We start from the raw sequence: 17711 nt of genomic DNA, 5'->3' as shown, positions 1-17711 counted from the left end.
GGACCATAAGTGCCACACAGACCATAAGTGCCACACAGGACCATAAGTGCCACACAGGACTGTACAGAGTGCCACACAGGACCATAAGTGCCACACAGGACCATAAGTGCCACATGGACCATAAGTGCCACAGGACCATATGCCACACAGGACCATAAGTGCCACACAGGACCATAAGTGCCACAAATAACGAGTAACACTATTGATAATGGCGCTCTTCCTACACCTTGTTTGCTCACCTCCTTACAAGTTTTATCACATATCCATCACTGTTTATTCTATCACACACACACACACACACACACACACACACACACACACACACACACACACACACACACACACACACACATATCTCCACCAGTAGCCATCAACGATAACGTAAAAATAACAAACAATTCAACACAGAAACAAATAAACAAAATAATAAATACAAATAATAAATAACAAAATAATCCACAAATCGGTGAAATCCATTTGTTCACCTGAGACACACCCTGAACAATGAGACACACCCTGAACAATGAGACACCCTGAACAATGAGACACACACCCTGAACAATGAGACACACCCCTGAACAATGAGACACACACCCCTGAACAATGACACACCCCAAACAATGAGAGACACACCCTGAACAATGAGACACACCCTGAACAATGAGACACACCCTGAACAATGAGACACACCCTGAACAATGAGACACACCCTGAACAATGAGACACCCTGAACAATGAGACACACCCTGAACAATGAGACACACACCCTGAACAATGAGACACACCCTGAACAATGAGACACACCCTGAACAATGAGACACCCTGAACAATGAGACACCCTGAACAGAGACACACACCCTGAACAATGAGACACATCCTGAACAATGAGACACACACCCTGAACAATGAGACACACCCTGAACAATGAGACACACTCTGAACAATGAGACACCCTGAACAAAGAGACACCCTGAACAATGAGACACACCCTGAACAATGAGACACACCCTGAACAATGAGACACACCCTGAACAATGAGACACACACCCTGAACAATGAGAGACACACCTTGAACAATGAGACACACCTGAACAATGAGACACACCCTGAACAATGAGACACCCCCTGAACAATGAGACACACACCCCGAAACAATGAGACACACACCCTGAACAATGAGACACACCCTGAACAATGAGACACACCCTGAACAACACGAGAGAGAGAGAAAGTGGATCTAAAAAAAATAAAAATAAAACACGAAAGAATTGAACAAAAGAGAGATAAGAAGAATGCAAACTAACCGAGAAGAGAAGGAGAGAATATAAAAGAGAATCAGGCAATAAAAGATACAAAGTGTAGAAAGAAACAAGAGAAAGTTGACAGATAGACGAAGGAGAGAAAGTGGGAGAAATGTGACAACTTTTTCGCTCTAAAATTTGAAGAAAAAAAAGATAAGGATGACTGGCAACAATGTAATTTAGCTACTGAGAGAGAGAGAGAGGAGAGAGAGAGAGAGAGAGAGAGAGAGAGAGAGAGAGAGAGAGAGAGAGAGAGAGAGAGATTAGCTAGGGGTCTTGAACACTCCTAAGCATGATTCCTATCCAAAGAACCAGAACCAGAGCCTAACCAAACCTAACCTAAATTCAACGTAACCTAACCAAGTCTATCCAACTAACTGAATTTAACTAACCATAATCGTATCCTAACCTACCCCCCTACCTAACCAAAACTAAGCCACACTAACCTAAACCTGTGTGAGTTCACCGGTCACACTGGGAAACATGCACCGGTACACCCAGTAGGGCAGGGCAGGCACACACACACACACACACACACACACACACACACACACACACACACACACACACACACACAGGTTCAGAGAGGTGGGGAGGGAGGGGGAGGTGAACAGGTCTTGAGGGCGAGGCGTGAGGGACGCTTCAGTACAGCTGTTTGTCGGTGACTTCCTCGATCGACCACCTCCCCGTCCTCCGTTATGTCTGTCTGCGTCTTATTCCTGTCTTTAAATTCATCATCATCATCATCATCGTCGTCGTCATCATCTTCTTCATCATCATCATCATCATCATCATCGCCATCATCATCATCATCATCATCTTCTCCCTCTCATTCTAAAGTATCTCTCCCACTTCTTGTCCTCCTCCTCCCCCACCACCCATCACCCTTCTCTTCCTCCCCCCACCCTCATCCTTTCTCCTCCTCCCACCCCTCATCCTCCCTCTCTCCTCCTCCCCACCCCTCATCCTTCTCTCCTCCTCCCTCCCCACCCTCATCCTTTCTCTCCTCCTCCCCACCTCCCTCGTCCCTCTCTCCTCCTCCCTCATCCATCACCCTTTCTCCTCCCCCTCCTCCTCACCCATCAACCTTCTCTCCCCACCTCATCCTTCTCTCCTCCCCTCCTCCTGCCCACCCCCTCATCCTTTCTCCTCCTCCTCCTCCTCCTCCTCCTCCTCTCACCCATCACCCTTCTTCCTCCCCACCCCCTTACATCCTTCTCTCCTCCTCCCCAATTCCCCTCATCCTTCTTTCTCTCCTCCTCCTCATCCATCACCCTTCTCTCCTCCTCCTCCTCCTCCCTCCCCCACCCATCAATCTCTTCTCTTCCTCCCCCACCCCTCATCCTCTTCTCTCCTCCTCCTCCCCCACCCCCATCCTACTCTCCTCCTCCCCACTCCCCCATCCTTTCCTCCTCCTCCTCCTCATTCATCACCCTTCTCTCCTCCTCCTCCTCCCCACCCATCACCCTTCTCCTCCTCACCCCTCATCCTCTTCTCTCCTCCTCCTGCCCACCTCATCCTTCTCCCTCCTCCCCACCCCTCATCCTTCTCTCTCTCCTGCCCACCCCTCATCCTTTTTCTCCTCCTCCTCCCACCCCCTCATCCTTCTCTCCTCCCCACCCTTCATCCTCCCCTGCCTCCCTCCTCTCCCCCATTTTAGCTCCCCAGCACCATCAACAGCAGGCGGCTGACGCTAGATTTATTGCTCTCACACAACTAATAAAAAAACGCTAAAAAATGAATTTACGATCACCCTTTCTCCTTACTCTCTATTTCCTATTCCAGAATTCCCGTTCCTAGTGTCGTATTCCCGTTCCTAGCATCGTATTCCTTGTTGCTACTATTATATTCCCAATCCTAGTTTCGTATTCCCGACATTTACATTCTCCAAAGTTCACATTCTAATTCCTAATGCATTCCCAAAGTTCAAACTCCTAGTATCATATTCCCATTCCTAATTTAGTATTCCCAAAATTTACATTCCTAGAACCCCATTCCCAAAAGATCACACTCCAATGCCTAATATATTCCCAATCCTCATATTCCTAGTATCATATTCCCATTCCCAGTGTCGTATTCCCAAAGTTTACATTCCTTGGTTCATAATCCCAACCTCCCATTCTTAAAACCCCATTCCCTACCCATCGTCACAACCAGCACCCCATCACCTGTGGTCATTGGTTGATACATGCCAATATATTGTTGTTTGCTGGATATTGTTCTTGTATTAATTGTATTTTTATTGTATGTATTGTAGTGTGATTGTATATATTATAGTGTTATTGCATGTATTGTAATTGTATCATTCTTGTATACATTATATTGTCATTGTATGTATTGTTAAGTGTATATATTGCATCGTTTTATATATATTGTATTGCCCTTACGATACCACGTATGAACTGCAGGAGTATATCGGGCTATCGTATATCGTAAAGCCGTATAATAGGTATATTTACATGAACAATTCAACGGTAGTGTACCAGAGTATCGCTATATTCTACCATACTGCTATACCATTACTCTTACTACCATAACACTCTACCACACTATATCAACACTATAAAGCCACCATAACATTCGACCATACTACAACACTATAAGGGCACCATAACACACTACCATACTACATCATCACAATAAGGCCACCATAACATTCTACCATACATCAACACTATAGGGTCACCATAACACTCCACCACACTATATCAACACTATAAAGCCACCATAACATTCGACCATGCTACAACACTATAAGGGCACCATAACACTCTACCACACAACCATATGCCACCATCAGTCTACACCATCACATCACCATATTACACCAAAATATCACCCCCCCCCCCCGAGTAATTATTGAAAGCCATCTAAAGCTTATTATAACGAGAATATCTTATTAACTCCATTCAAAACAAATAATTACCCAAATAAACAAACAAATAAATAAGATAATCAGATATTGTTGTTTATCCTGGGGAAACGAACGCTGCTAACTAATACCAATTAAATCTATTCTTGTTCATCCTGGATAAAACAATAAAATTCTCTTCATCAAGATAGTGGGTTATAAGAGCTTAGTTAGATCTAAGCTAGACCTTGAACACAGTGAGTTTAGTGACCTTGTTCGTCCTCAAATGTCCACATGATAGAACTAACAAATTTATGTCCTACTCCCTCATGGAAAAAACAAAACATGATCTTGTTCGTCCTAGTAAACGATTTCTAACCAATTAAAACCACTGTGTCTACCACTGTTCGTCTTAGAAAATAACTGCACTTTGTAGATCATCCTGGAAATTGAACACAGTGTAAGTCATCCTGGAAAACAACACTTTTACAGTCCCTCTTGGGTAAAACAACACAGCACAGTCCTTCCTGGGTAAAACAACACAGCACAGTCCCTCCTGGGTAAAACAACACGACACAGTCCATCCTGGAAAAAAAGACACCGGAGTCTCACCTGGGAAAAGAACACAGCGTTGTTCGTTCTATAACACTGAGAGGGGGGCCTGAAGCCTTACAACGACATGGCCCACTGTTAGGAACCCTCGACAAAGGCAATCACGGCCCCTCCCTCCCTCCTGGCCCCTCCACCCTTGGTAACCTGCCTACCTAGGGATTCCCACGATTTATCTCGGTAATTCAATAAAGACGTAAAATGGCGGTAGGTGAACGTCGGGGATTTTTACGAGTAAGTACAGTAAGTCTCTCTCTCTCTCTCTGTTCTGCCTGCCATTGTCTCTCACCAGCTACACCTGCTCACCACAAGACTCTCTACACACAACACTTCACTCAGAATTCGGCCAATAACTTAACTTTCTATTCATAAACTGAAAACCATCTTTCCATTTAAAATCCCATAAAAAATTTACCTTTCTACTTAAAATTAGACAAAACTTTCCATTTATAAATTAGAACAACAATAAAACTTTCAGTCCAAAAATAAGACTTGATCATCCACTCAAGTCTTATAAAATACACACAGCGTCTCAGTATATGGTAGGAGTCAACACTTAATATAGCTACCCTCTTCATCCACCAGCCCCAGATACCATAATGTTCACCAAACACTGAATATGGTTAAAAAAAAAATATATATATATAATAAATAACAAAATAAAATACAAATAAAAGATCACATCATTAATTATAATAATTAACTCGTAATATTTAGCAAACTCACCTGTGACTCGAGAGGTGGACACTACCCTCTGTTTAGTACACATATATAGATAATATTTCCACGCCTTCAGAAGTTAGAAGGCCCACAGCCACGACAAACACAGCCACGACAAACACAGCCACGACAAACACAGCCACGACAAACACAGCCACGACCACACAACAACCCGTGCGTGGTCTTGTGTGGTGAAACAATAAGATGAAAAAAAAATCTACTCAAAACTTTGTAATAATTAACCTCAATATGAGTCAAAAACTTACCTATAATCACTATTCACAAACTCTGTACAGTAAGATAGTCTAATTACACCATTGAGAACACGTACAGGATCTTGTTAATGGAGAAGCTCGGTGTGTGTGTGAATATCTTACCTGACAATTCGGCCTTGATGTCATGCCACGTACCTGAAACAACGATAAAAGTACATTAACAATAATAATAATAATAATAATAATAATAATAATAATAATAATACAAAAAGTACTAAGCAATGACTACAGTACGACAGACAGACAGACAGACAGACAGACAGACACACACACACACACACACACACACACACACACACACACACACACACACACACACACACACACACACAAATACCCACAAACACACTCATACATCTGCCCACATATTATTGGTCAGTCGGAAACATTTACAAGTGTTTCGTCTCGTCACACAAACACCTAGACGATGAACACAGTATTGCTTCAACACTGTATTTAACATTACATTACCAATACATCAGTTAATGTGTTTTTTAACAAGTTTAGAATTATTTTTTAACAATATAAATCACTGAAACTTTTAATCTAACATATAAAACTTAAATTATAAAGCTTATTTTAATCCAACTGAACCTAACCTAATCTAACTCAACCTAACGTGAGCTATTCTAACTTAACCTAACCTAAACCTGTGAAGCGTTAATCACATGTAATTATATATATAACTCTCATTTGTGTAATTATCTATATAAAGATAGAATTTCACTGTCATTTGTCTAGTGCTCATAATAGCCTTAGATAACAGACGATTTTAATTAACGTTTACAGGTGTGAACGTCCCGTAGATCTGATAATGAATGCTGTTTAACACTCGGCACCTGACGTGTGTTTTAACCTTGTGAAGTGTTAGTCTAAACCTTCATTATTTCTCACCGGTATAAGACGTTGTTAAAATAGCTTAATATGTCTTGACTGTTAACGATGGGATAAAAACAGCTTTAACACTGCACTAGAGAGTGTGTTGCCGTTTGACCTTTGACCTTGACACCCTTGAGGCTAAATAAGGTCAGCCTTGAACAGGTCAGAAGGAACAAAGACCAAAATCAACACACACACAGACAGACAGACAGACAGCCGGGTCAGGATCCACCAGACCGTGTTTATGTGTTGTTAGTTTAACAAGTTAACTGTGTAATGGATGAACAGACAGACAGACAGAGGGAAATGGACAGACAGACAGGCATATAGAGAGATGGAGAAACAAACAGATATAGAAAGGAAAGGACAAGACAGAAATACAGACAGTGGAAAGTAAAAATAATATGACAGACAGATAAACAGACAGAGGACAGGAAGGGGAAGACATCAGACAGACCAATAGAAGAAAGGAAAACAAGACCGACAGAGATGACAGCCCTACACACACTCCTAGGTCACTGTTTTTTCCCCCAGGCAGATGAACTTATGTGTTATAGTCTTAATGCAATTTAGACGCCATCTTGCCCTTCGTAACCGTGTCGTGGCTTGAGTGAGTCTTGAATACGTTGTTGAATCCAAATTAAGGTAAAAATTCTGCCTTACGATTCACTGAGAATTAATGTGTCGTCAGTGAATAGACTTAGGAACTTTTGAGAATTCAGAACTAAGAAAACGATAACATTGAGCCACCAAACTTAAGGGTAAATAATTGTCTTATCTGAACTGGGATAAAAGAACAAGTCTTAAATACCTGTTCTACCTGGGAATGAGAGCGTCTACCTACTCCTACCTGCTGGTAACCTGAACACTCACCCAAATGAGCTCATCTGATACCTGCTCACGACAACCAATTAGCAACAGGAGCTGCCATGCCGCCTCAGCCACTCACAGTCAATAAAATCTAAAGAAACTCAGCACCTTGTATTTTTATTGGTCATATTTTTATTCTCTTCCCCCTTCCCCCCAGTGGTCCTAACTAGATTCTGGGACGTTCTCTGTCTGTCTGTCTGTCTGTCCTTCACCCAGGTAAAAGCTACACAAATAACACTCACACCTGGATCAAGTTACTTCAAGACAAGACATTTACAAGTTGTGTGCAACATAACGCTTACAAGGTGTACACGCTTCAGTACCAAGACCTTGAATAAAACACTCACATTAACTCTGCGTGTGTGTGTGTGTTTCCTATCATGGTGTTTCAACTTACACTCCCTCCCTCCCTCCCTATCTTCCCCTCCCTATTTTACCCTTCCTCCCTACCTTCCCTCCCTACTTTCCCCCCTCCCCCTCCCTCCCTCCCTCCTCCCCCCCCCCTCCTCACTTCTTTCCCTCCTCCCTCCCCATCTCCCTCCCTCCCTCCTCCCACTTTACCCCTTCCTCCCTACCCTTCCCCTCCCTCCCCACTTTCCCTCTTCCTCCCTCCCTTCCCTACCTTCCCCTCCCTCACTACTTTCCCCTTCCTCCCTCCCTCCCTACCTTCCCCCCTCCCTCCTTTCCCCACAGGTTTTACTGGCGTTAAAGGTGTTAATGACACAGCGGGTTGTGGCGCCGCGCTGTCAGCCAGCACCAACCTCCTGAATTTCATTCCGGTACAGCACACTGATTGGAGACTCAACACAGGCTGTAATTGGCTAACAAGCACTAACAACCAAACAAACATTTACCAACTGGATAACTGATTCCCAATTTATGGTTTACCAATTCCAAGATGATTCCCAATTTAGGGTTCACCAATTCCAAGTTGATTCCCAATTTCGGGTTTACCAATTCCAATTTAATTCCCAATTTAGGGTTTACCAATTCCAAGTTGATTCCCATTTAAGATTAATTCCTAATTTTAGATTATTAACGTAGGATGACTTCCCATTTGGCCGACCAATGTCCTTTTAAACTGCTAATTAACACCAGTCATTCACCTGTATATCACCTGTCCCCCCCAAACCTGTTTAACAATAGCAAATAAACACCACTACATCTACACCAACCATCTATATACATTCTGAAATTCTTATACATTATATAAATCATGACAAATGTGTATTAGTTTCAATGTGAATATTAAGCCGGATATTCTAAGCATTTGTGAGGGCCGTAGTAATATTGGTCTCATAATTATATATAAATTACTGAACACCTCAAAAGTTTATATAACATGGATGATGAGTATATGCCAATAAGTATATATACCTGAATATGTATGAGTGTATATAAGTGTATAAGAATATGCAAATGTGTATGTAAATGTGGGTGTATGTAAAGCTATATGTATGTGTGTGCATATTTGTATGAATCATTTCTGGGTTGTGTTAGGTTAGCTCAATGCTCGTCTTCCCTGATCTAACTGGTGGATATTTTCTGAATACGAGGGAGGATGTTTTTTTTTTACCTTCGTCTCATAAACAAATATCAAACAACAAACATTAACTTAATACCAAACAAACAAACAAATTACGATGAAAAAACAAACACAACTCGGCAAGTTAATCCCAACCAAATATGCAAAACCAAAACAACAGAAAAACAAACACAGACACAATAATACAAAACAAACACCCGAAACACATCAAACAAATAAACAACAGGAGGTAAAAGAACAAACAAACAACAAAGATCAATACAAACATATCGGCTGATCGCTACAGGGTTGTTAAGTACGTGATGGTGAGGAGGGGAGTAACTGTGCCTGTCTGTACACAAGCCAATGTTGATAAGAGATTACAGGGCATTGAAGGGGAAGGAGGAAATATTGTGTGGTTTTAGAGAGAGAGAGAGAGAGAGAGGTGGTAACAGCACGTGTCTCAGCATGTGAGTGAGAGATTACCAAGACTCGGTACCCAGCTCTCACCACCACCATCACCATCACTACCTTCATCATATCAACCATTCATTCTACCACCCCTGTCACCACTTTCACCATCACCACTTCCATCACTACCATTATTACCACCTCTTATCATCACCATCATTACCACCACTATTACCATCATCACCACCATTCACATTATCACCACACTACTACAATCACCACCCATTCCATATTGTCCTTCCACCCACACCCTTCCCCACACCACCCACACCCCCCCCCCCCCCCCACAATCACCCCCACTATCCCTCCCAACCACAATTCTTCTTCCCCCATCCCCATTCCACCCACTACCTTAAATCCCACCCACAAATCCCCCACGCCCGTAGTGTAGGAGGTAAGGGACAACTCGCCCACTAATCTCTGACACGACTGGCCACTCACGACAGACATTCTTACACGATCTTCCCTCGAATTTTCCTCTTAAGTGAATGACGTGAGGACACAACTCACCGATTCACTTCAAATCACGAAAAATAAATATTATCAATGTTACCAAGATAGAATCACTGCAGTGTTACCAGTGTTGCCAAAAAAATAAACAACCTCTGCAACAACACCTAGAATGGATCACTGCAACAACGTCATCAAAGTGGTAAATATATATATAAATATTCATTGAAACATCGCTATCATGGTTGCAAAAAAATAGTAATTGCAACGCGATCAATGTTGCCAAGAAACTCAAGTCACTACAACGAGGCTATCAATGTTGCAGAGGAATCACGGTGGCTGGAGATCCCCCCCCCCCCACCCCCCTACACAAAACACAGGAGGATGGCGGCTCATATGACTCAACACAACACATGATCACAGTGTTGGGGAGCCTGTAACACTATACTCCCCCTGGGGTACTGGCCACAGGGTATGGAAGAGGGGAGGGAATGAGAGAGGTGGGAAGGATAGGGAGGGGGCATGAAGGGTGGAGAGAGAGAGTACTGACCTAGAATCGTTCTCTCCTTGTACTGTAAAATGACCCCTCCCCCCTTACACCCTCTCCCTCATTACTATCCTCATCTACCCCTCCCCTCTATCCACACAGTCCTCCCTCCACTTAACACTCTTCCCCTCCCTCCAGTCTTCCCTACACCCCTCCAGCTCCCTCCCCCCTCCCCACCCCCTCAACTTCTCCCCCCCCCCTCCTTCTCGCCGCCACGCCCCTTAACCCCCCACACACACATATTACTATCACCTCTATCAAGACCATCTATCTCACTGGCTAGGCTTGTTGTGTATCTGGGATAGTTTTAACCCTCTCTTTTCCACCGTACCCTTCCACTCCTCCCTTCATCACACTCCTTTCGCTTCCTGTCCCTTCATCAAATATTTTTCCTCCCTCCCTTTTCAACCCTTTTCCTTCCCTCCCTCCACCCTCCCTCCTTTTCCAGCCTCCACTTTCTCGCACCAGATTTATACCTCCTTTCCTTCCTTTACCTTCCTCCCTCCTTCTTCCCTTTCCTTCCTTCCTCCCTCCTTCTTCCTTTCCTTTTCCTTCCTCCCTTTCCTTCCTTCCTCCACTACATAATTAAACCCTTCATTTCCCCCCTTCCTCGAACACTCGGACATGCACAACACAGCAGGTGAAATACCCCACAGGCCTGCCCCCCCCCACCCCAACGGCACCCATCACCCCCCCCTCCCGCTGACTCCCAGTGCCCCGAGGTTGTAAGTTATGGAGGAGAAAGGCAGAAAACCGACCCACAAATTGACCTTTGGTACCCCAGATATAAGGAGTCAAATTGGGTCATATTAATAACGAATCGAACGGCCATAAACCGCGATTAAATTAATTCAAATAACAGGAAGGATTTGGGGTTTACACACACACACACACACACACACACACACACACACACACACACACACACACACACACACACACACACACACACACACACACACACACACACACACGGGTCCAGGTGGGTCAACATACGATTCAATTACCTGGGACAATAATCAACACGGGTTATTATATATATTAAAAATATCCTTTGTAATTTAACTAATGAAGCAAACATTTATATATAAGACAACATAATTCAACACGACAAAGGGGGGAGGGGGGGGTGCTGATACTATGTGTACTGGTGACTTACTGTGTGGAGCGTACAGACAAACACACTGACGGATACAGATTCGAGGGGTGTATTGACATGTGTGTGTGTGTGTGTGTGTGTGTGGCTGTGTGTGTGTGTGTGTGTGTGTGTGTGTGTGTGTGTGTGTGTGTGTGTGGGCCATATAAGCATAGTCTTATAAAACTTCTGATACTATGGAAAATTAAGGTGGGTCACACACACACACACACACACACACACACACACACACACACCAATGTTGTCACCCCCCCACAAAAACACAGCTTTTCCTTTCTCTCATAAGTTACAACAAAGAAAGAGACCAACAACAACAACAACAACAAATACAACATTGTTACAAGACGCTGCGATACCCTAACATTATTACTGCTCTCAACAGCTAATCTCTCTAAGCGTGTAAACAAGATTAGGAATTACACTAGTTCGCCATGGCTTAAACTATAATAATCATCGTTTAGGAATTACTCATATATCCCCACCGTAATATATCTCCACCATAATATATCTCCACCATAATATATCTCCACCATAATATATCTCCACCACCATAATATATCTCCACCATAATATATCTCCACCATAATATATCCCCTCCACCATAATATATCCCATCCACCATAATATATCTCCACCATAATATATCCCCTCCACCATAATATATCTCCACCATAATTTATCGCCTCCACCATAATATATCTCCACCATAATATATCTCCACCATAATATATCCCCTCCACCATAATATATCTCCACCATAATTTATCGCCTCCACCATAATATATCTTCACCATAATATATCCCCTCCACCATAATATATCTCCACCATAATTTATCGCCTCCACCATAATATATCTTCACCATAATATATCCCCTCCACCATAATATATCTTCACCATAATATATCCCCTCCACCATAATATATCTCCACCATAATATATCCCCTCCACCATATTATATCTTCACCATAATATATCGCCTCCACCATAATATATCTCCTCCACCATAATATATCTCCCACCATATATCTCCTCCACCATAATATATCTCCTCCACCATAATATATCTTCACCATAATATATCCTCCACCATAATATATCTCCTCCACCATAATATCCCTTACATTACCATATTCAAAACAAACACACACACACACACACATGGCCAGGTGTTTCTTGTGTGGGTCCATCAGAAGGAGGGTCAAGATGCTCAGTGTAGCACAGTAAAGGTTAAAGGTCAAGGATATACTGTAAGCTGGTGGTGTGAAGGGCAGTAGCTTGGCACCCCCAGCCTCTTCACACACACACACACACACACACACACACACACACACACACACACACACACACACACACACACACACACACACAAGTACTCTCAAGATCAAGGACACACAACCTCCTCCACTGTCTACATGTGACCCCTACCTGTACTGTACTGCATAGGTGGGTGTGTGTGTGTGTGTGTGTGTGTGTGTGTGTGTGTGTGTGTGTGTGTGTGTGTGTGTGTGTCTGATACCAAATTTAACTATCATTATCCTCTAAATACCAGTGCACATTAGTTACAAGATCAAGGTCCCACAGCAAAGGTCAGAGGTCAAGAATACACGACAAGCCTCATGTATTGCATAACTAAAGACACCGACAGGTCCAAAAATACTAAATAAAATCCCTGGTGGGACATCATCATCATCATCATCATCATCATCATCATCATCATCATCATCATCAAGCTCTGAGTGGCAGCCAGCTAGAGGTACATCCGAGGTCATGTTTATTATACAAAGATCAACCATAATATTATCCTCCCAAGGTCACCAAGGTTAAGGTCTGCATAAGGGTCAATAACCACACGTGTCGACCATACCCCCACCCCACCCTCCTTCCCCCCCCCTCTAAGATGTATGTACTTGAGAGACTTCTTGACGCCATTGAAGGAAAGGTTTGTGTGATTGGCTCGATCTCTCCAAGTATATATTCATCAATGTACAGTCACCCAAAAAGTCCTGTCGCGAACCATTGACCCCCGAGATTCAGACTCTTGAATCCAGAAGCTATGGACAGAATAATGTATCACTGTCTACTGCTTCGGGTTCACGAGTCTGAATCTCCGGGTCATAGTTCATGACTAAGATTTTTATTTCTCGACGTGTCTGTCGTATTTGTGTGTGTGTGTGTGTGTCGACTTAAAATTAATGATGAATATTTTTATCTATTTACGTTCGTTTCACTGTACACATATATAGATCCATATTTATGTACTCATATACAGTACTGCCTATGTATGTACGTATGTATGTATGTATGTATGTATGTATGTATGTATGTATGTATGTATGTATGTATGATATAGGCAGAGGCCGACATAGTAAGAATAGCCCCAGAAACAGGTTACCACACAATCAAAGGTCACAGTTGCCAGCCGTTAACACTTCCTGGAACCTGCACACCGACACTGACCAGGTAAGAACAATTTGCTTACCTGTGCCACACCCAAGAGAGAGAGAGAGAGATAGAGAGAGAGAGAGTACAGTTATCCATTCCACCGTAACTGAACTTGTAAGAATGCATCTGACTGACTCACTTAAGCCACGACACCAAACAGAGCGACCGAGATGGCAAGGAAATTGGAATGAGACGGTGGATAGGCTGTGTTGTCCTCGGGTACTGTACGTGGAATAATTAACACGAGGCTCTTACTCAGTGTCACCTTGACCAACTCAACCCACTACCTCCTTCACCCACCACCACCACCACCACCTGCTCCACCCACCACCTGCTCCACCCACCACTTGGCACCCACCACCTCACAACACACTGGGTCTTCACATCACCGTTATAATATCATGTGTGACTGGGTTTGGTCAGCTCAACGTCCACTCCTGACTAGAATATCGGTGGGGTTTTTTTCGCGCGTAAGGGAACTTGTGTCGACTGTACCTTAACAACAACCAATGAACAGCTCTTAGTAACCCGTGTTTGGAACTATTTTATAAACATTTTAGGATTTGTATTTTTAAAACTTTAAAATCGTAAAAGAATTATATACCACTAGAACATGATTGTAGATTATAGCAGCAGTGACACCCTTCTAAGCCTGGACACATCCTCAATAGCATATTACCACCACCACCACCACACCAGGAAGGACACACACACACACTTGGATATATCAACCATCATACCCACATTAACTCAGCCAGCGGTACTGTTCCTCTTCACACTGTAACAACCACCACCACAACCACCACAACCACCACCACCCAAACATTAAAGCACAGGAGGGGTCTAAAACACAGCCTTGAGATTCGTCACAGATGAAAGATACTCCACAGAACCACAGCCAAAATACACGGAGACCTGGAAATATGACCCATCACCCAGCAGCTACACACCCTGGCCAGAACTCCGATACAATGACTCCCACCAGAGGATGACAACAACCATTGATGATTCCCCAAAAGCTAACATTATCCCCCCCTCCCTCCCCCCTCCATTATCACAGCCAGACAACAGATAACCTTAACTCTTTTTCGCTATATTTTCCTTATGTACAGTTTTAAACATATTTTATCAGAATTGTATTTATTTTTCGTATTGATCATTTTCCTTCTCATTTTGTGGCTCGGACATATTAAGTGATGAAAAACAACGTATTTATGTATTTATGATCGAGATATTGCCAAAGTGTTCAGGTAATTTTGTCCGTAACTGCACAATTATCCTTCCTTCACAACACCCAATGGCGCTCCCCCTCCTCCCCCTCAACCACTCTCGCCCTATATTCAATTCTCGTCTCCTCTTCCTGCAGCCATTAACCCCCAAAGGTCAGAGGTCACAGGTTACGTCCCACTGTTCCCTGTTGTGTGTGTGTGTGTGTGTGTGTCAGGGTCAACACTCATCTCTCTCAGGTAAGGGTCACACGTGTCTACCTACCTACCTACTTACCTATCTACTCAAGGGTTCAACCACCTTATTCATCTTCTTGCCTTAGTGATAGTTAAGTGTTACGTAGTTTCGAATTTTACCTCGTGGTTAGGTTAGGTTAAGGTTGGTTAGGTTAGGTTAAGGTTGGTTTGGTTAGGTTACATTAATTTAGGTTAGGTTGCGTTAGGTTAAGTTTGATTAGATTCAGATATAAATGTGTAATATTAGGTTAAGTTAAATTCAGTTATATTAGGTTAAGTTGGATTAGATTAGCTTAGGTTAAGTTTGACAAAATTAGGTTATGTAAGGCCAAATTAAGTTAAGTTAAGTTAAGTTAGGTTAGGTTAGGTTAGGTTAGGTTAGGTCAACATAAAATCAGTAAAACTTTCTCTCCTGTATAAAGCGAGAGGACCCAGGCGTCACTACAGGGGGTTACTTCCACACACTTGACTCTCCACCAGGGGAAGCCTCGGGCAATACATCTTGAAGGAAGACCAAGAGTTCATGACGAAAACGAGAGATTATTACGATAGTTCATGCCGAAAAAGACTATTATCACGATAGTTCATGACGAAAAAATATACTACGATAGTTCATGACGAAAAAATATATTACGATAGTTCATAACGAAAAAAAAAAGGATGACTGGCGACATTATTAACTTTACCTGAGCCGTCGGGTCAGGTGTGATGAGGGGAAAAAATTCTCACAAAATCAGGAGGAAAAACAAACCGCGAGAGTGAATTTTAAAATAGCTGGTGGAGTGAGGGAGCGACTTCTGGGAAAATATACATAGTTGGCAACCCTCACTAGGGGGGTGAGAGGGGCAAAGGGGGGGGCAGGAGATGTCACGTGGGATGTATGGGAGATGATGACCTATTCAACCTTCCTCACACATCACTTTCTCGCGAGATGTCCTCCTCTCTCCTCTCTCCTCCTCCTCCTCCTCCTCCTCCTCCTCCTCCTCCACCGCCTCCTACTATTCTTCCTCCTCCTCCTCCTCCACCGCCTCCTCCTCCTCCTCCTCACGAGAACAATACACCACAACTGTAGAATATAAATGAATGGTTATACAATATTTACAACCACAACACGTCACTCACTCTCACACACACACAATGTAAACACTAATAACAACAACCCTACGTATGAACCATAACAACAACAACTACAACACGTGAGAGAGAGAGAGAGAGAGAGAGAGAGAGCTAATACACTTAACTCAATAACAGTAGTCCTTGTCTTTCATACACACACTACTCCTAATTAAGACTTAAACTGCAGTTCCCACTCACTGTCATGCCCTATCCAGTCTCCTGTGTTGTGTGACAGTTTCGGGTGACTGGCAATAGACAGGCTTCTTCCCCCAGCCGTGACAACAACTGCTCTCCCTGTGTTGGCGGGCGTACGACATACTTTTTGGGGGGCCTCATTAATTACAACTCTCTTATACTAGCACCCACCCTACACAGTGCGGTCAAAGTTGCGGTAGAAAATGATGAACGGACAGACAGACATACAGTATACTTAGCCACGTTATACCACAGGTTAAATATTCGCTTTATTGATCGTAATAAAAAATAAAAATAGTGTAATGAGTAAAAAAAAAAATTATATAGAAAAATACATAATACCATTTGTGTTAGGACATAGAGAGGTAAAATACACGAATTACTGTAGTTTTCATAATACAGTCAACATAAAATCACTTGATCTACATATTTATCTAATTAACTACATAAGAATTAGGATACAATGAAGATAAAGTTAAGGAGAAATAAATAAAAAAAATACAGTATTACATATGATATAATACAAGAGTGAAGGTAACTGACGTAAAATAAAATAAAAAAAATAAAAAAATAAAAACCTAGTGGCCGCCCAGGTGGTGACGCAGCAGTAGGCGTCAACAAGAACCCCGCGTGACGTCACTCACCCACCCGCTGGCACTGCGGAGATGACGTGAACACCTCCTTCCTGTCTCTCCCTCCTCTCCTCTCCTCTCTTATCCTTTGCTTCTTTTCTCGTTTCTACTCCAATCTCCTCTCCTCCACTCCCCAATCTTCTCTTCCCTTTTGATTTTCTCCTCCTTTCTACTCTCCTCTTTCCTTGCTCTTCTTTTAGCCCTTCC

Source organism: Homarus americanus, unplaced genomic scaffold (genome assembly GCF_018991925.1).
Source record: "Homarus americanus isolate GMGI-L3 unplaced genomic scaffold, GMGI_Hamer_2.0 scaffold16106, whole genome shotgun sequence".
NCBI classification, from domain to species: domain Eukaryota; kingdom Metazoa; phylum Arthropoda; class Malacostraca; order Decapoda; family Nephropidae; genus Homarus; species Homarus americanus.
Note: the sequence above shows the minus strand (reverse complement) of the source record.